The sequence below is a fragment of the Marmota marmota genome, unplaced genomic scaffold, assembly GCF_001458135.2.
Source record: "Marmota marmota marmota unplaced genomic scaffold, marMar, whole genome shotgun sequence".
Classification (NCBI taxonomy): Eukaryota; Metazoa; Chordata; class Mammalia; order Rodentia; family Sciuridae; genus Marmota; species Marmota marmota.
This window is the reverse complement of record NW_026000229.1, coordinates 5,528,369-5,549,892: the sequence shown is the minus strand read 5'-3', so window position 1 is coordinate 5,549,892 and position 21,524 is coordinate 5,528,369. Positions and strand designations below refer to the sequence as shown.

Sequence of the window (21,524 nt, the reverse complement as noted above, 5' to 3'; positions counted from 1 at the left end):
GAGGCGGTCGCGGGGCAGGGCCGGGCGCCCGCGTGTGCGCGTGTGGACAGAGGAGAGGGTCACGAAGGGGAGGTCTGAAGGTGGAGGCGCGCGGGGCGGAGAAGCAACAAGTGCCGAGGCCGAGGGGGCGCTCGGGGAAGCTGGGGGCCCACCCGGGGCTTTCGTACAGCCGAGACTAGAGACTAGGAACCTCCTGTCGCTTTGGTGCAGCGCTTTGCGGCTTCCACAGCTCATTCCCAGTTGTGCGGTTTTATCCGCGCCCTGTGAAGAAGCGAACGGTATGCAGTGTCCTCTGAATTTGAAGGCCACAGAGAGGACTGCACCTCTTTGTGGTTGGGGTCGTAGCAGAATGAGAGAGAGACCCCTGACTCTTAGTCTACTGTCTGGGAGAAAAACAACTGTCAGTATTCTCATTTGATGGTCTCAACTCAGGACCTCTGTAAGGCAGTGTTTCTCGCTCCATCTTCATTATCCTTAAGGCTTTGAAGACATTTCCCCCTCTCATCCCCACCCCCCGCCGTGAAATTCAGCTATCACAGATGCAATGTGCACCTCTGCATGTACTGTATGTGTATCAGTGCTTTATACACAAAAAGTAAGATTTTGCCCTGAGCAGGTATCCTGCCCGGATTGAGAATGCTCGTTCTAGAGCCATGATCACTAGTTAACTGGTTGGGTAAGTGGAGTCACTGAGCAATCTGGATGCAACAACAAATAGTTTCTGTAGATTAAAAAAAAAAAATGTCCTCACGCATAAATGTACAACTCTTTCTAATGACTGAAGGTGCTGCTGTGAGCACAGTTATTTAAGCAGCTTCTGGGTTTATTGTAGCTTTTATTATTTGTAGTCTTTGTCAATTCATGTTAAAAATATAAAAATATAGCCATTTTTCTTATGGAGACCTGGCCTTTTACGTTAAAATACTTGAACAGATTGGAAACACTCATCTCTAGGACATAAAGTTCTAGATGGCCTTTGTTCTCATAGCTCTTCTAAAGATTTTATTTAGTTAGGCCCATTTGGCCTCGCAGGAATGCCCTTTATCTTTCTTGCTTCCTTTTCCCATCTCAGCTGTTCTAGTGAGATGATGGAAACTAGAAGACTTCCAAAACCCAAGTCAGATTTGCCCCAGGAGCTTGCATAAAAATTTTCTTAGATATAGGAATATCTAGATAGGGAGTGAGTATCTAATTTTGGCAAACTTGGAGTATCAAATTTCCTCTTCAGTTCTCCTTCACCTGTCAGCATTTCTTACCCAACTGGAGTAAATTGTGGAACTTCAGGGGCGGGGGATCCTTGAAGGAGATATCAGTAGAAGCTGCCTCATTTGGTAAGGATTTTCCTTCACATGTTGAGAGGGAAGAAATATGGATTGGAAAGGGAAAAATGGGAGTGGGTTAAGAATACTTAATGGAGGATTCAATGGATGGGAGGTATAGTTTTCTGGCAGGTGGTGGCAACATTTCAACTGCTCTTGATCTTAAAAGAGCTTTGGCATAGCTCACCCAAGTTATTACCCACTCTATGTTTTCCCCACTTAGTAGAATTCTACTTAAGATTTGAACGCCTTTGATTTGAAAAGCATTCAGTTACAATGCTAATTAATTAAAGTAGAACAAGTATTTTGAAACCTGTAGAGAGAAATTGGAAGACCACTTCAGCTTAACTGGAATCTTTGTATTCTAATGCAATTTAAAAAATTTCAAATGAACATTTTTTTCCCTACAATGACTATCTATAAAGACCTAGAGAGATCTGCATAAAAATTAAATGCTAACATATTTTACCTATGTCTTTTAAGTATGCTGTTTCTATCTCTGTTTCTCTCTGGTAATCTAAGTTCATGGAAATTGTAGGTGCAACCATTTTATGTTGTAGTGTGAAGTCAAAAATCCCCAAACATTTATAATTTGTCAGCTCTATGTTTCCCCCTGGTGGTGTGCTATTTCCATAGCACCTATCCAAAGTAAAATCTTCCTCTCTTGATAAATTCTTCAGGATGTTGAAAACCTAAATCAGAGGTGTAGAAGAGATGCCATTTGCTTTTCTCCATACTTGGCCTTCTTTGTTTTCAAATATCCCAGGATCTAACATCTGGAGGAGGATTAGCCCTTGAGGTTGATCCGTCTAGAGGAACTATGAAGATCTACAGCTGGTTCCCCTTTTGCTTAGGGCATTATTTTTTAACTTACCTAGTTTTTAAGAATCAATGGGGAACACTTGTTTACAAATAATTCTGGAACCTCACCTCAAACCTAAAGCTATAAATAGTATAGGTGCTGCTTCAGCAGACTACAGGTGACTAATGAAAGGAATTTTGTTGGTTGAGCTAACCAACCAGGGTTTAGGAGCTATAGAGCAGGAATGGAAGAAATGGTTTAAGCTTTGTATGTCACTTTCTTGCCAGATAGACCTGTTCCTAAGGTGACTGTAATTGGCATGATCTCCTATACCAAGATAACCTTTGAGGTAAGCTAGATTTTCCTTTTGTCAAAAATACTGACTTTTCAGAAATGCCAAGATCACATAAGCATAAAATTTATGTGTGTGTGCAGCTGCAAGGTTATGGGAGGGCAGATTGGAGATTATGTTGATCCTGTGAATGTCTGAAAAAGATTGATGTCAGAATTAAAATTTTTATTTTCTTGAAGTGGCTACTTAAAAAAAATAGAACAAATGAATCTGATGCCACATGATTTTTTAAAGTTTGAATAATATCCAAAGTCAAATTGTTAATGTTTATGCAAATGTTAATATTTTGAAAGCTCTTCTAAATGTTGTTTTAGAAAGCTTCAATTATTCGGAATGTAGAGGGAGAAAGCCAATTTGAGTCAATGGAAAGCTTGCCGTGCAGAAATATGTAACTGTTATTTATTTTGAAATTTAAGTATGCATAGTTAGCCAGAAGGGTTTTAATTAAAATCCTGTTGAGATAACTTAAATAAATGAAATTGACCTGTAATTAGCAACATCCTTGTATAAACAGTATATGTGGATACAACACAATACAATGCACTCAGTAGGCATTCAATAAACATTAATTGTGAAGAGGTTTTCTTACAACTAGGTTAAATATACCTAACACAGCATGCTCATCTTTTTTTTTAAATCTTTGTTTGTTTATTTATTTATGTATTTTTATGTGGTGCTGAGGATTGAACCCAGTACCTCACACATGCGAGGCAAGTGCTCTACTACTGAGCCACAACCCCAGCCCCATCAGCATGCTCATCTTAAAAACAATACCGTACGGATAGATTTCACCTTGATCACTGGCGTACCAACCTTGGGACACTTAAAAGCAGTCACCTTGGACAAAGGTGGTAATTCTTATTACGTGTAGATTAAAACTATAATAAGACCACTATCTGCATTTTATTGCCAATAATTTTTATATATCAATAATTCTCTATGATGTTGGTGACAAAATACTCCTCCTTGAAAAATCTCATGTGGGGTCTAGGTTCTAAACAATTTAGATGATTCTGTTAAATTTTAGTAACATATGTAAGTTTCAAAATATCACATTTTGCTTGTGTTAGGCCCATTTTGCTTGTCCCCAGCCCCTTGCAAATAATTTATCAGATTGTAATGGTTTATCCTTTAATAAACATTATATTTCATAAGGAAATATGAAATATACCTCTGATACAGTTGACTTTCACTGAACATAGATTCAAATACTGAATATGTTTCTAAGTAAATTTATAAAAGTGTAAGGTAATTCAGGACTTCAGGCATAGTTCATGTATACAATCCCTTTGGTCCTACATAGCCTACATAGCCATGATAGTAAGAGTAAAGGAACAATTTGGTTATTTCAGTATTGTCATCCTGTGTGACCACTTAAGTGTTTATTTCTATGTCAAATACAAGAGTTAGAAAAAGTGCAAACTGAGGTGTAATATTTTTGGTTAGCAAGTACAAATTTTATTTCATATGTGAAATTATTTTTTAAATTACCAAACTAAAGTATCTTTAACTTTGAAATTTATTCTTTTTTAATTGTTCATATTTGCTTTAAAACTGACTGAGTAAAAAAAAATAAAAATAAAACTAACTGAGTCAAGAAAATAGGAGATTTAATGTTTCTTACTACCGGAACAGACCAATATGTAGGCATAAGTTTTTTTTCCTTTTTTCAAAAACAATAAATTATACATTTGGAACTACAATGTTTTATTTCAGATTGTCATGTAAATGGAGTTAAATAAAAGAATTTTCACGGGGCTAGGGCTGTGGCTCAGAGGTAGCGTACTTGCCTAGCATGTGTGAGGCACTGGGTTTGATTCTCAGCACCACATATAAATACATAAATAAAATAAAGGTCTATGAACAACTTTTTTCCCCTGTTATTTCATGATCATTAAAGGAAATAGTCTCATCATATCAAAGAGGGGATATTAAAAAAAGATCCTTCTGGATGTCAAATATTCTGAGTATACCACACTAGGCCCAAAGCATCACCAAATGAATGCTATTTAATTTTTAAGTGAGTTTTATTATGTGTTTGGAATTTACATGTACTTCATGATGAAATTGTTCCTTTGACTACATAATTCATGGGCCAAAATGAAATATCAACAAATATATATTTGAGAGCACAAAAGATGATCTAATATTCCAATTAATGTAATTAGGTTACATTAAAACCTGGCAAATAACATGTCCATGTGTTATAGAATCTTAATAATTGTAGACATTTATTGAATGCTTACAATATGTTTGATATTATTTTATGTGTTTAAATCTATATTTCATAATGATCCTTTTGGGAAGGTATATTTATTATCAGTTTCATGTTATCAAATGAGAAAACTAAGGCACAGATAGATGGATTTAGTAACTTGCTCAAGATCACACAGATAAGCAAATGAAGGAACCAAGATTCCAACGTGGGCAGTCTGATTCAGAGACCAGAAGTTCAACCCAGGGTGTCTCACTGCCTCATATGTATATAGAGAGTTATACCTACATAAGTTTAAGGAATCATTACGTAGTGGGGAAGCCATTCTGGATTTCAGGTTTTACCTCTTAACTCATTTTGTAACCTACAGTAAGGCAATCAAGTAAATGTCTCTGATTTAGAGAAGTTCTAACTTAACCCCATGTAGAAATTCTTTTTGTTTTTTCTTCCCCAGAGTTATAGGCATGAATTTTATTGAAGGGAAAGGAAAAGGGGACACTCTCAAGGGAGACAGTAGGTCTCTCAGAAAAGAGAGGGACCCATATTTTTCTAGCTTTAAATTTTTATGATTATATGATTATTTTATGTAAAGAGTAAAATTTGACTTTTCACTTACTAACAGACTAAAAGTGAACCAGACAAAGCCCAGCATGATTGAATTTGAAAGCAGATCAACTCTGATGTTTTGTGGTTGAAAAATACATTATTATTAAACCTATTATGTTCATTATATTACTACATTCCAACAATTGGCTTGATATAAACATTTTTAATACTCATATACACCATTTTATATAATGAAGGTATTTGGAGCCACTGCCTTGATCTTCTTAGTGTCATATAGAATAAATGTTTTTTGGGAAAATGAGCTTTTTTTATTTTTATTTATTATTATTTTTTTGCAGTATTAGAGATCAAACCCAAAGCCTTACATGTGCTAGGCAAATGCTCTATACTGATCTATATCCTCTACCTTTTCTAAAATTTTAATTTTTTTGAGATGGCGTCTTGCTAAATTGCTGAGGCTGGCTTCAAACTCTCATCCTCTTGCTAGTCTCTCTAGTAGCTGGGCTTACAAGCATGCACTATTGTGCTAAACTGGAAAATGAACTTTTAAGTGGAGGACAGATTATAATATATACCAAGTTCCCCCATTTTTTCTCATGAATTCTACTACTTTATTGAAATAATAATCCATATTAAGCCTTTATGAAAATGCATGTAAAATTATTTCTCAGGGGACACAACACAAAGACTAGCATTTATAGTAAAAATATATATAATTCCTTGCCCTTTCCAAAAATCCCTACTTGTATGTTTGAAAGGACCTCCCTCCCCTCCAATAATCTTTTTAATAAAATTCTATTTCCTTTTTAACCCAACTTCTAGCCTTGTGTTTGGAAATAATAACAATAAATAGTTTTCTTGGGACCTTAAAAGATAGTAAAGAGGGCTGGTGTTGTGGCTCAGAGGTAGAGCACTCGCCTAGCATGAGTGAGGAACTGGGTTCAATCCTCGGCACCACATAAAGACATTGTGTCCACCTATAACTAAAAAATAAATAAATAAATAAATATTTTTTAAAAAGATAGTAAAGAAGCAGGTAAAATTAAAATATTAACAAAGTGAAGCTTCTACTTATAAAGTCCTTTTAGGTATCACTAAGTAAAAAAAATTCATATGAAATTTATAAACATAGCCTACTGTCTTGTTTTTATGCATTATTAAAATTGTTATATTTTGTTTAAATTTTTTCCTTTATGGTGTCTACATTTCTTATTAAAGCAGAAGAAGTAGAGGTGAACCATAAAGAGAAAGTCGGTTTCCTTTTACTTTGCAATTTAGAAAAAATCTTTCATCCAAGAACAGAACAGGTAAGTAATTATTTATTCCTTCTTTTTAACACCTTAGGGCTGTATATGTCATCATAATTTTTTAATTATACTCCTAGATCATTGGTTTTCATTTAACTAAGAGACAATGAAGGTAGTCTCTGCAGAGTAAAAAATCTTGCAATTTGTAGTTTTACAAGCCTCAATTCTAATATTTGAGAACTCTATACGTATAGAACTGTGTTCAATTATATGTTAACTATTTATTTTAAAAAAACAGGAACAACAAAATGCTGTAAGCTTGTTAAGTCTAAGCCCAGTCTTGGGAAGTTGAAGAATTACCTTTCTAGAAGATCTTCTAAGTAGTGATTGTCTGCCAAGAATAGCTTATATATCTGCTTAAGTACCCACCATCAGACCTCCTAACCTTGTAATGCTATGGTTATTTTGAAAACCAGAGGGTGATTCAGGGCAACAGAACCTGACTTTAACAATGTTATGGGGTGGGCACAGTGATGCATGCCTGTAATCCCAGCTGCTTTGGAGGTGAAACAGGAGGATTTCAAGTTCAAAGTCAGCCTCAGCAATTTAGCAAGTCTCTAAGCAACTCAGTGAGACCCTGTCTCTAATTAAAATATAAAATAGGGCCAGGGATGTGGCTTGGTGGCTGAGTGCCCTGTATTCAATCCCCCAAAAAAGAATGTTATGGAAAAGTACAAAGTTATTTTGTGAGTAGAGATACAGTCATGTATTTTATTCCATTATTGACCTTATGGCTATCATTAACACATTCCATTTTTCTGGTTTGTGTCATGTTCAAGTACATATATGTTAACATTGATAGAAATTGAATTGTGGACGCTTAATGAATCACGTCTACCAAGAGTAGAGAGGAAGGTAGGATAAATTTCAAGAAGAGTATGTAGGATTGTTGAGGCCTGTTCTCAAAAATGTGGGATAAGGTGGATATTTCAGACAGTGAGAAGTAGATCAGAATGTGTTAATCTGAGAATAGCATTTGGGAGCAAGGAAAAAGCTGTTCCTCATGTTTTTCTATTGGGTCAGAGGAAAAGGACAAAACAAGGAGACAATAGTTATATTGGAAAAGGCTTCTTGTGATATAAGGGAGAACAGATTGTCATTAGAGTGAAGTATCAAGAAATTAAAAATAAAATTATGACAGAGTTTGTCCTCAAAGAATTGACTTTCTAGTAGATATGGTTGAAGGGTAGGGTTGAGGGAGGAGGAAGAGGACCAAGAAGTTGAATTGTGTGTAGAGAAAGTGTGGCTGGGAGTGTTTAAATATGAAGATGTGAAGGTCAAAGGCAAAAGAGGCATGTGCTCAGAGGTCAAATAAAACAGAAACAAAAGAAAAAGAAGTCTTTGTGTAGGTGAGGAAGTAGAGAATTGTTAGAGAAACAGTAGGACCATTATGATCTTTCTCATAAACAAGAAAATATGTAGATGATCATTTATGTATCTAAGGACAAAGTGGAGCGGGGTGAAGAAATGGTAATTTAGGCCTGAGAAGGGCACACGCATGTGAAAAGTCTCGAGGTGATTAGCTGCCTTATTTCATAGGGCAGTATTCAGAGATACATCCTATTGGGCTTTTTATTGATTGTAGTCAGAGTTTCTAGGCTTTGAGGACATAGGAAACCTCTAGGAAGATCAGGGTAAGAGACAACACTGTAAGGGGATAATGGGGGTGGGAAGAAATATAATATCCCCCTTTTTGCCATTGTTGTACAGAGCTGCAGCATTTTGTAGGAAACATGCATAATTCAAGACTATTTCTGGCAGTAAAGAGTGGAAAGTTTCCTATTGTCAAGTGGTAGTAGTTTAAATGAGTTTATGAATCACTTACCAAATAACTTTGGTACTGTGATTTTTGATGAATTATTAATTTGGGGAAATTTTTATTTCATAGTTTTCATAAAAAGTTAATCTTTATTATCAAGTCATTTTTATATTACATAAAATATAGCCATTCACAATTTAGGTTTTCTAATTAGGAGTAGTGATGATGGTTGACACTCATTGAGCCCTTCTTAAGTTCCAGGCATTTGCATACACAAATTCTTTTTATACTCATATATCCTTTTGAAATAGGTGTAGGTTGAGCATCCCTTATCAGGAATGTTTTTCAGATTTTGGAGTTTTTCAGACTTTGGAATATTTATCTAGATTTACTGGTTGAGCATCCATAATTTGAAAATTCAAAACCTGAAATGCTCCAAGATCCAATATCCAAAATTTGAGTGCTGACATGACACCCAAGAAGTTTCAACTTTTGAGAATTATGGATTTTCAAATAGGAATGCTTAAAGTATTAAGCATTCATGTGCTATTAATTTTACTATTACTCTGTTCCTCTTTCTGCCTTCATATATAGATGAGGAAACTAGGCCCAGAGTCACACCTGTTATGGAGTGGGATTTGCACTCTTATCAAGCCTCTGTCTTTAGACCCCAGATGTTGGATCCTGTATACTACATACCTTTTAAAAAATTATATATATATTTAGTTGTTTTTAGTTGTTGATGGAACTTAATTTATTTATTTATATATGGTGCTGAGAATCAAATCCAGTGCCTTATACATGCTAGGCAAGTGCTCTACCACTGAGCCACAATGCTAACCCCATACCTTTTTTAACAGATAAAAAGTATGAGTTGAGGATAGGGTTGCTTGCCAAGAATTATACTTTGAATGCTTGGTAACTTGAGCATATTTATAGTTGGAATAATGTACACAAAAGTGGCTTTCGTGTGTTGCTACAAGGAACGAGATTTATTGCTTCTATAAACATTCTACAAAAATTCAGTGATACTCAGTGATATGAAGGGCTGTTGTCTAGGGTAGGCTAGCTGCTATTATTCAAAAGAGCACATCAAGTGGTACAACCATAGTAAACTTACAAAGATCTTATCCTCAGTCTTGTGGTCCTGAAAACTCAAACTGGTCAGTAGGGTCCCAGAGAGGATAAAATTACTCCTACAACATGATGCACCTAATGCATAATGCCAGAGTACAAATTAATTAATTTACAATGAGATAAAACAGTTACATAAACCATGTACCAGGATGATCAGTATATTTTCTTCTGGATGACCTAGATGAGAAACCAAATCAAAATCAAGATGTTTCTTAGTAAACAACAGGCACTTTGAATATGTTTTGTTTTTCTACAATATTTATCTATTTGAGAAATTCTTCAAGGATTTCATCAATAATAGCTGCTATTGGCATGTGCTGTCAGTCTTTAACTTATAAAAATAGCCTCCACATCTGGGCCCCACCACCAGGGGCTCTGCTGCCATAGAAACAGTTGTTAATAAACATGGGTATTTTAGAGAATATGTGGGTTCAGAATTGAAGGAAGGGAAGAATCTGTGCAAAGCAGAAGTCCCAAAGGGCACTCATTTCAGCGATAGATTCTAAATAGGATTAGTTTGCTTAATTGGGGATCTCTTTCCCTAAAATGTATTTCTATAACACCACCTGAGTCCTTTCCCCTCCACTTTTGTTATAGTGTCTAAAATTTCACCAAATAGCCGTTATTTGCTTAAAACTATAAATATCTATGTGTGGCAGATAATCTTGGTAGTTTCTCTAATACCCATTCTCCATTGCTTACCTGTATTTTCATAGGGCAGCAGTGTGCCCAGAAAAAAAGCCCATACTAGTTGAAACCAGTCACGAGAACCCCATTTCCCTTTGCCAGTGATTGTGAAGGGAGAATCTGCAGAGTTCAGGGAGGTCTTTGGCTTTCCTGCCAAAAGGGGCCTTTAGTGGCTAGTATTATCCAATTTTCCCTTTCTTCATGTCTTAAATGCAAATGTGAAGCCTGGAACTGTAGCAGCCATCATAATACAACCATGAAATGACAAGCATGAGGCTGCAAATGTGATTCCCACAAGGTGAGGGCTTTGTAGGAGAAAAATTGAAAGAGTCAGGGACATTGTTGAACTTCTGGACTTATAGGAAAAGGTAAGAAGAGGAAAGCTGTAGCCCTTGTTATTTGATAGCAAAACATTTGGTTAACCTGTGTCTGCTATTCTATGGATGGCTGACTTTGTGCAAATTGAGACTAATAGCATTAGGAGAAATGAGAGGAAAAATTTGGAATATTGTCAGGTGTTGGTTATCTCTTGTGACTTTGGTAGAATCCTGCAGGAGGGTGTAACTCAAATGAGTGCTCAGCATGAAAGAGAGGGTGTGGGTAAAACATAGTTTTGCTTTAGAGGCACTCTGATTTTAGCTCCTCCTCTAAATTGACAATGAGCCCCATAATTTGGAATTTTGGCTATTGTTGGAATTGCCTCAAGTCTATTATAAAAGTTCAGAGTCAACAGCTAAGAGATAGCGTCTAGGCCCAAAGATTATTTGGAATATTTGAGTAGGGGGCGGGTTGCAGTATTCATACAAGGAATTGATCTGAAGCAAATAAAACAGAAGTTGGATATGTTTTTGAGAGAACTGTGAAACAAAGCTAGCAATTAGTTTGATCTTTTTCTTCCTTCCTTCCTTCCTTCCTTCCTTCCTTCCTTCCTTATTTCCGTGGTGCTGGAGATCAAACCCAGGACCTCACACAGGCTAGACTAACACTCTACCACTGAACTACACCCCTAGCCCTTACAAGGTTTTATTTTAACCTTCAAGCAATTCTCATCCTTACCTCCCTAATGAAACCAATGCAAAGTAGCCTACAGAAGCTGTGGAGCTGTAGGAAAGGTATCCATTTTAAAATCTGTCTTAGATAAGGTTGCAGAGCTTAATGACAAGATTCTCAGACTCAGATTAGAAACTACTATATTGTGTAATCAAAGAATTTGCTTTATTGCCTGCCAGGAAGTCTGTGATTTCTGTCTAGTGAGATATGATATGGATTGTGGACCATTGACCATTGTGTGCTTCCCATTATCCCCTTTTTCTGAATGGGAATTTTTATTGAGGTATCTCTGTTCTTTCTTTTTCATCATTATTTATATGGGAAAGGAGAAATTAAGAAAAAGATGACTTTTAGCTGTATAGATAGGCAGATAAATGACGTCATATTTGGGCTTGATAGACCAGACAGAAAATCACCAAAGCTAGATATAGTAACTGGATGACATAAAGTTGTCTTTCTTCAAGAGGCAATGGATATATTCTGTTTCATGCACGATATTTGTTGAGATTCCAGTAAACTCGAAGTTCTGTGGAAGCTTGGCAAATGCTTTCAAATGAACATATAGGAAGAAGTATGTATGTATATAGGTTTGAGGACTATAGCAGATAATTTTTGTTGGCCAATCTAATGCCTGTTCCTTACCTCTACCATAAAAATTTAGAAAAAGTATTTGATTTTCTAACATTTCTTACTCCTACAATGGCCATATTATGCAATTCTAGCCCATAAGTCTGCTGGAGGACCTCACAGAAGGCTTTCCTTTCTTTGTGGAAAAAAGGGTCAGATAGGGCTGAGGTAACCCCTTTTGCTTGCTTTGACCTTAGATGTTGTGTTAGTTTTGCTTTACTGTGACCAAAATACCTGATGAGAACAACATAGAGAGGGAAAGTTTATTTTGGCTAATGGTTCCAGAGATTTAGTCTAAGGTCGACCAAGTTCCTTGCTCTGGTGAGGCACTACATCATGGTGGAAGGGCTTGCCAGAGGGAAGCTCTTTAGTTCAAGGCAGCCGGGAAGCAGAGCAGGGAGGAAGGGGCTGCAGGGAAGATGAACCCTTCCAGGGCATGCCCCCAGTGGTCTGCCTCCTTCAGTCACACCTGCCTACCTACAGTTACCATCTCAATAGTCCATTCAAACTAGGATGAACTGATTAGGTTATAGCTCTCACAAACCAATCATTTTGCCTCCAAATATTCCTGCATTAACACAGGAGCTTTTGGGGGTATAACTCACATACAAACCATAACATTCCATCCCTGGCCCCCCCAAATTCATGTCCATCTTACAATGCAAAATGCATTTAGTTCATCTCCAAGAGTTCCATAGTCTAATCAGTTCCAACATTGCTCCAAAGTCCAAGTTCAGAGTCTCTGAGACTCAAGGCAAACTCCTGGCTATGAACCCCTATAAAATCAAAATCAAGTTACACACACACACACACACACACACACATGTATGCATAAAATCTCTCTCTCTCTCTCTCTCTCTCTCTCTCTCTCTCTCGCTCTCTCTCCAATATACAGTGGCACAGAGTAAACATTCCCATTCCTAAAGGGAGGAATAGGGGCATAGAAAGAGGGATGGGACCAAAACAAGACTGAAATCAAGTCAGCAAATAAACAAATCTTATAATGTCTTATATAATGTCAAATAAAAGTCTTATAATGGCTAGGACACATGGTAGTGAGACATTCTCTCCAGAGGCTTGAGCAGCTCCAACCCTTTGGCCTTGTTGGTTGCAGCATGTATGGGTTCTCTCCCTAGCTGGCATCTTCGCTTGGCAGACAGTCCACATTACTGGCATCTCTTAATTCCTGAGGTCTCCATTCCAGCTTTGGCTTCATCATTATAGCTTTATGCATCATCCTCTTGGGCAGCACAGGAATTACCACCCTGATACACTTTGCTTAGCCTCCCAGACCTTTGAAATATGGAAGCCTCCCTGACCCCTTAACTCCAGCATCCTGCATTCCTGCAAAACAAGCATCACATAGATAATGCCAAGGTCTGAAGACTACTCATATAATATCTGGTCCCCTTGAAGTTGCAGCAACTTCTGAGCGCCTGTGTAACTGAACATTGTAAAACAACTTCCTAGGTCACCTGTGTGAGCAGGGTGACCCCATGATCTTTTCTCAAAGGAATTTTCCCTTCTACATCCTTGAACCTGCAATGGGTATGGTCTTTCAAATTCCTGAGATGCCCCAAAGTCATCTTTCCTATTGTCTCCACACAAAGAATTTACCATCTCTTTAGCAGCTATAATTTCTTTAACCACCACAACTTCCTTGGCCCCAGTTTTACTTGCAGTTTTCTGGTCAAACTGCAAGTATTTAATATCCTCCGGCTCTGTTACCACCCCCCCCCCTTGATTCTTAAGTAAACCTAGCTAAAAATCTGTCAGCAAAATTCATGCCACTAACTGCTGTGCTGTCTTGAAATTTCCTCCACCAGATTAAAGTCAGCCTCACACAAAGTCATGGGCAAAATGTAGGCAAGTTCTTTGCTAGAATGTAACATGAGTAGCCTCTACTCCAATTCCCAACTGAACACCCATTTTCTTCTGAAACTTTATGTACACAGTCTGCATTCCTATTGTCATTCTGGTCTTCTGAATTCCTACCAAAATAGCTGATTAACTCCACTTACGACATTCGAAGACTTCTCCAGCCTGCATCCCCAGACTTTTTCAGATTTCTCCCCCAAACTAGTTCCAAAGACTTCTGAACCACATGGTCAGGTTTCTCACAGCAACAACCCCACTCTTGGTACTAATTTTTTGTGTTACTTTACTTTGCATCCCGTGACCAAAACACTGGATAAGAACAAATTAGAGGAAGGAAAGTTTATTTTGGCTCACGATTTAGTCTATGGCCAACCAAGTTCCTTGTTCTGGGCCAAAGGCGAGTCAGCACATCATGGTGGAAGGGCTTGACAGAGGGAAACTCTTATGTTCATGATAGTAGCCAGGAAGCAGAGGAGGGGGGAAGGAACTGTAGGGAAGATGAACTTTTCCAGGGTGTGCCCCCAGTGGCCCACCTCCTTCAGTCACCCCACCTGTCTAGTTACCACATCTGTTATTCCATTCAAATTAGAATGAATTGATTTAGCTGCAGCTCTCACAATCCAATCATTTCGCCTCCAAATATTTCTGCATTAACACAGGAGCTTTTGGGGGACCTCTCACATCCAAACCATAACAGACATGGTGCTTGAAGCTTCTGTGACCATTTTGGAACCATTAAGCAATAATCATGAGTGCAAAAAGTTAATAGGAGGATGGAGAAAAAAATATTGGCAATATTGTTGACCTCAATGATTAGTAATGTTATGCTCGAATTCGGGACCCCCAAAAGACCACCAGAGACCAAGATCCATGTAAGCAGCAAAGAGGTGTTTATTGCGAGCTAGCTCAGTCCTCCGCACACACATGGCAACTGGCAACGCTGAGAGGCCCCAAGCCCAGGGTTTGCAGCAGTTTTATACACTCTTTGGGGAAGGCAGGGACTTCACATGTATCATACATCTCTTAGCAAATCATCACGCACCGTGGGAAAATCAAACAACAACTCTAAAACATGATTAGCACATTCACTGGCAGGAACAAGTTGGGTAGGGGTGACTGGTTACTACAAGAGGGGGATTCGTTTGAACTGATTGGTTTAAGCCAATAACTACTGGGAGGGTCATCTGGCATCCCAGGTATTTCCCTATCTCATGCTGATTGGTGGCTGCTAGGGAGTTGCTATGGATCCCCACCTAGCCTGACTAAAGTCAGGGATACCTGTCACAGCAGATCTCTCCTGTTATTTGTAGATAAACAACTTAGCTGGATGGGAATGTGCCTAGGAGTGCTCTGTGGGTCTTTCAAAGGACAAGGGTCACGCCCCCTTCCTTGGACAGGCTTTGCTCTGAGGTAGAGGCTGGTTTTTCAGTAAACCAACCTTAGCAATTGCTCAAGTTTTCTTGCCTTATGAGAGAAATTAGTTCATATTTGCTTAAGGTATTGTCAACTGGATTCTGTTACAATCCAAAGAATTCTAAACTGATATATTAAAAAGATATCTCTCTTTTTAACTTTCAGTTGTAGATGGACACAATACCTTTATTTTATTTATTTAATTATTTTCTTGTGGTGCTGAGGATCAAACCCAGTGCCTCACATGTGCTAGGTAAGCACTTTACCACTAAGCTACAACCCCAAACCCTAAAGATCTCTTTTTTATGCTACAATATGGGGATGGTTTTTCTTTTTAATCATGATGGCTTATTAGCAAACGATGGGTTATATGAAGTAAGGGAAAGATTTTTTTAAGTTTTATAATATGCTGATTGGCATGTTAAAATTGCATTATTGAAGTATTACTATTGATAAATATTTTAGTTCATTTTCATTATTATAATGAAATACCTGAGGCAGGCTAACTTTATATAAGTTTATTTAGGTTGTAATTTTGGAGGTTCAAAGTCCAAGATTAGGCAGTTCTACTTTTTAACCTCTGGTAAGTAAGTACCTGATAGCTGATGGCATCCTAAGGGCCAGAGATGTGTGGGACAAAAATCATGTTTTAAAATAGGAAGCCAGAGGTTCATTCAGGGGCTGGATTTGCTCTTGTAACAACATACTCTTAGGACAGCCTAGAGTTCCCATTAGAGCTACCTTAATTCCTTCTGAGGACAGCTCTCACTATGACCTAAGGACCTTGCACTCAGCTTCACCATTTTTTGTTTTATTTTTTTTAATGAGGATTAACACACAAAGCAAATATTAAAACTCAGTGTAAATACCTGGACTGATATAATGTCCATTTTTGGATGATTTTTTCTTCTATTTAAATGTTTTTTTCATCTCTAAAGAAATCTTAAAGTGCTAACTTTATATAAAACAGACAAATTGTTCAAGTAATTAAGCCAATTTTTATAAAACTAAACAAGGAACTAAAAGTAAACATTAAGTGAAACAGAAGATATATCTGGAGGAAAAAAACTGACAAGTTGTATCTGGACAGAGCAATAGAATGCTATTATATCATTGATACTTAACTGGTCATTCCCCCAGTGTTAAAGATTAAACACTCAAGAAATGCCAAGGCAAGCATAGAAAGCAAGTTTTATTTAAGAGAGGGTCAGAGATGCAGACTTTTCCAGAGAGAAGTGGGGCCCAAAGCTGAGTACTTATGGAAGGGGGTGGTCTTGTCTCTTATAGATCCAAGAATCCCCCTCCTACCTTCTCTTCTCCATGTACTTGCCTAAGGGCAAGAAGGAGCAGCACTAGGGATAATGGCTTACATTGGAAGTATGAACCCTGGAGGTTGAACAGGGAAGTGAGATGGATTTGGAGGTTAGCTGTTAGCTACCCATTGTCTTTTCTTTGATAACCAGCTCTCATCTTCTCAACCCCCATCGTTCATTCATTACCTACAGGGCCAGGCCTTCTGTCACTGCCTCAGTTTGTTGAGGAATGTGACATTTCCTGTTCCCTCAGGCCAGACAGGGCTGTGGGCACATTGCTTTTTGGCTAAGAAAGCATGTGGGGAGTCAGAATGGGGGCTCATTTTATAGAATGATTCTCTTAACTTCACATTCTCATCTATTTGTCCCCTTACAACATTGTGGCCTTCTCATTTTGATTGAACACATAAGCTACAGTTAGGTATCTGCTAGTTTTAGTACACAAATTCCCTTGGATTTGCTAAAATGTGTACTACAATCAATAGGTACACATGAAATCCTAAGGAAAAGCATGTCTCTTAAAAAAAAATCAACATTGCACACTAATTAAAGCAATCTTGAAAGATTGTTCTGCTACTATAAACGAATATAAAAAGTAATAGATCTTAACAAACCAAGAACTGCACTCTTGTCCAAAAGTTAATTACTCCTGCCCTTTCACTGCTTTTTCAAGGAAGTACATAGTAACAAATGGCAATTGAGGTATTTGCTACAATGTTTTTCCTTGCTAAAAGAAGGATCCCAGAAGATACAAACAAAATCTTCCTCAGTCACTTTGACTGCCAAGTCTTCCTTTGCATCTTTTGTACCAGCTTCTTGTGGAACTGGATGAGCCCCATGCTGAAACATTGTCATGTAGGTCTCTTCCATCATGACTGTGGATGCCTTTATCTTTATCAGTTTCCAGAGATTCTTTTACTGCCACAGTAACAGGAGGTAGGCTTTACCTTTTAAAGGTTTCACACCATTTCCCTACACTGCCATCCAGGACCAGGCTTCCCACACATGGATAACAAACTACAATCAAACCATAGCAACAGGCATCTTCTTAATATGTGGCCCAGTCTACATTTTTACTTTTTGGAATAGATTGTTGGCATAGCTCAGCCTTGCACTTTTAATATAATTAGGGAACACCATCTGAAATTTGGTTTCCCATATTGAATTGTATGAAATGCTAAAAATGTTTACAGCCACATAAAAATCTTCAGAAAGAAATTGCCAAGTCTAGTAGAATAGGTTTAATATAAAGTCATGGTATTTGTATAGAGTAATCTTTTAGTTCTGCATTATCAACTGCTGGTAAATGTTTATTACTTCCAAAGTGATATTTTACTCTAAATGTTTTATATCAGAATATGTACTTTTCCTTACAGTTGGTCCTTTAAAATGTTTTCATCGTTTCAGAAAATAATTTTTTCCAGTTGTTGACTTAACTCTATGGGGGTTCAAGATTTTGCTTTTCTATTTTTGCCCTTCTAAAAATTATTTAGTGGTAATAGTCATGTGGCCCGTGTTTTATATCTTAAAAAGATGCTTGAACACCAACCAGAGAGAAATCTGAGGCTAAGGAAAACAGACATCTTTCTTTGGATGCAATTTATAGAAAAATCATATTTGGCCTTCAAGGAAAGGTAGGTTTTTTATTGTTGTTGCTGCTGCTTATTCACACATAGACAAGTTGTGATCTAAATTTTCCTAGAAAAATATTTTACTCCAAAGATTTTGTTCATTTAGATTGAAGCCTAAAATTGAAAGCTTTAAAAAATAATCTGAAGGGGCATGGTACTGCAAATTATTACTAGATCTAAATGCATAAGAAATATTTGAGTGTTGAGATGTGTGATCTTTACTGTGATTTTTCTTGCTGCCTTCATACGTAATAGTTTTGTTTTCCTTTCCTGACACACCTGAGTCAAGGTGGCAAAAACTACTAATGTTTTAATATTATAAATGTTAACATCTGAGTGAGAGATTGAATGGATGTTATAACTCCCCCATCCTCTGCCCCTGGGGTACAAACTGTCAAATCTCAACCACTGTATAAAGGACTTAGAGTGAACTTTAACTTATTGCATTGCTCTGCCAAAAATAATAGCTTGTTATTTTAAAATCCAAATATTGGTGGTTTTTAATCATTCCTTTTTGAAAGCAATTCAAAGAAAAAAAGAGGCATTCTTAAAATTATAAAGCAAAATCCAATCAAATGTATTAAGCTGCAGTGTACACAAGGCAAAAAATTCTAGAGTGCATTAAAATTTAATTCTTCTCTTCTGTGTGACTATGTATTGTACCACAGTAGTTTCATAAAACAATAATATAAGAAAAGTAGATATGGTAATGAGCTTTGAAGGAGAAAATTTAAGACCCATTACCTCTTTTTAGATATTTTGTAAGATCTTTTCCTCTGACTCAACAAGAAAATTTTAAGACCTTGATGAAATGACTTATTAATGTTTTATCTTTATGGAAATAGTATGTGACCCTTCTGCTGTTCCTCATTCCATTTTTTCTTTTCTATAATAATATAGTTAAAATCCTTGAAGTATAAAAATTATCTGAGAACCTTATAACTTAGATCATATAAAATATTTAGTTGCTAGATCCTGTGGACATGGAGTTAACAATAAACCATACCAACTTCTGCTCTGATAAGATTAGTTTATGTATATAACTTGGAAATGTTTTCTGTATTTTATATCATAGAAGAGTCTTGTTTTTAGAAAACTCTTAGGAAGTGAAAAATAGAAAGGTCCACATGATATGATAAGCAACCATTGAAAAAAAAGCTTTTGTATCTGGCTTCCCTTTTGATGAAGAGAGGCTAGAGTGGCTCGTTCCCATTCACTAGGTCCCTTTTAGTTACAGAGATGGGATAGAGTCATGAGGGGTTCTCATGATACTTTGGGCTCTGTTGCTACTGTAGTGGGAGGTCGTACTTAGTTGCTTCTTTATAATATATTGTGTTTTAAACTCATCAGTTGGAAATTTCTTGATGAATCTGCTCCTTTCTTAATGTTAACAGTATTTTGGTTCAAGAATAATTTATATACTGCAAAGTACACAGATCTTAAGAGTAGAGCTCAATCAATTTTGACATGTGTAGTGAAAGAATAAAATGTATTCTGTACACCCACAATGTATCTAGGACTTAGGGGCTGCTTTTGCTAAGGGTACTGGCTCTTCACCTGGACCCACAGATGCCCATTGAATAACTAAAAGCAAGATAGTAGCTTGGCATCACTGCCTCCATTTTGCATCTGTCTCCTTTGCTCTGAGTCCTTCTTCTCTGAAGTAAATTAGATTAAAAAAAATGTCTGATGGATAATGAAAGCACAAATAACCAAGATGGGAGCGGACCTCAACAGATCCAGTGATTCCTTTTATTAAGCCGCGAAGTCAATCAGTCAAGCATTGGAGGGGCTCATTTTCAGGGTAGAAAATGGCCACTAGTTATAAGAGGGGTCTGTATTTTATAGTAAATTACAATGAGGGTTACTTACTCATTGGAGACTTCAGCAGAACATGCCAGTCAGGAAATTATAAAAGTCTGAAACCCATTTTTGCTGGGAAAGGATGAAGTCTCAAGCCCAGCATTCACTACTTATCTTCTTCCTCCAGGGTCCATTGTCACTGAAAAAGGATTAATGTTTCCCTTCTTCCCAGGGATTTTCCATATCCTTCATATAGATATCATATGACAAGATTATGTACCAGATCCCATCTGACTAATTTGACCACAGTTTGACCAAGACTGCTTGATTATGCATGCTTCTTGCCCCATCCCTGTCCCGTTTTGTTCTGCGCACTATTTAAACTTGTAACTCATGTTAGTCCCCAGACAGGCTGAGGATGGTTGGTCCCCCTTGTCTTCCTCCCATAACTATATTGAATAAATTCACTTTCTGTCTTTCATCATTACTGTTTCCATTTGGTTTCTGGGGCAATTGGCTGGATCTGATTTGTTCGGAGTCCCTAAATTCAGGTCTAGGCCTTCTGGCCTAGGGCTCCAGTTGCATTAATTTTTACTTCTGACATTAAATATGTGGATTTTCTACACCAAACAGTTTTCCAGTTTCCTACAGATACCATCTGAGTGGACTACAATTCAATTCTCTGACACTAACTACCCAGAGTTAGCACAGATCCCATGGATTAAGGTTTTGACACCACAGTACTGTCCCTTAGGTGCCAATTGAAAGTCAGACCTCTACTGCACTTAATGATTGCTTGACTATAAATTGGGAGTTGCTATGACCTTCCCTTTGGGTTTGATAATTTGTTAGAATAGCTCATAGAACTTAGGAAAATAGTTTACTTATGATTACTGGTTTATTATAAAAATGCATAATACAGGAACAGCCAAATGGAAGATATGCATGGCGTAAGATACCACGGAAGGAGCACAGAGCTTCCATGCATTTCCTGGGCATGCCATTCTCTCCTAGCACTTACAGGTGTTCACCAACTTAGAAATTCTCCAAACTCTGTTGTTTAGATTTTTTTTTTAGGTTCCATTACATAGACATGATTAAAATTAAATCATGAGTGTTTGTGATTTGAACTAAATCTCTAGTTCTTTTCCCCTCCCTGAAAGTCTGGGAGTAGAGATTAAAGTACCAACTCCCTAATCACATAGTTGGACCAGCCTCATCCTGAAAATATCTAGAGGCCTCCAACCACTAGTTATATCATTAGCATACAAAAAGACACTTGTAACTCCAGAGAAATTGCAAATGTGGTTGTACCACTTAACATTCCCACCAGTAATAAATAAGAGCTCCATTTGTTCTGCATTCTCACTAACATTTGATGTTGTCAATCTTTTTGATTTTGGCCATTCTGGGGATGTGCCAGTGGTATCTTATTGTGGTTTTCATTTGCATTTCTCTGACATTGAGTATCTTTTCTTATGTTAATTGGCTTTTTGTGACACTTCTTTTGTGAAGTGTCAAAATCTTTCTATAAGAAGTCTATATATTTTCTTTATTTACCCATAATGTTTATTTATGTACACATATAAATGTATATATGTTATAAATTACTAAAGCAATATACAGGTATTCTATATAGGAAAGTTTTAAAATACAGGTAAACA

At 37.1% G+C, this 21,524-nt stretch overlaps 1 protein-coding gene across 30 annotated transcripts in view; it reads left to right on the top strand.

Annotated features, from left to right (window-relative positions):
• The window catches only part of Nrg4 (neuregulin 4), a 188,931-nt gene that overhangs the window by 286 nt on the left and 167,121 nt on the right, over nt 1-21,524 (top strand). For 12 of the 30 annotated variants that reach the window (XR_007343939.1, XR_007343938.1, XR_007343940.1 and 9 more), the window contains exons 1-4: nt 7-278; nt 1,229-1,331; nt 2,409-2,470; nt 6,474-6,562. The gene's annotated coding sequence lies outside the window, so the exon portion shown is untranslated. Of the gene's footprint in view, nt 1-6; nt 279-334; nt 677-1,228; nt 1,332-2,408; nt 2,471-6,473; nt 6,563-17,959; nt 18,061-21,524 lie in introns of those variants that run through there. The other 18 variants (XR_007343936.1, XR_007343941.1, XM_048793590.1 and 15 more) reach the window with 14 other exon arrangements.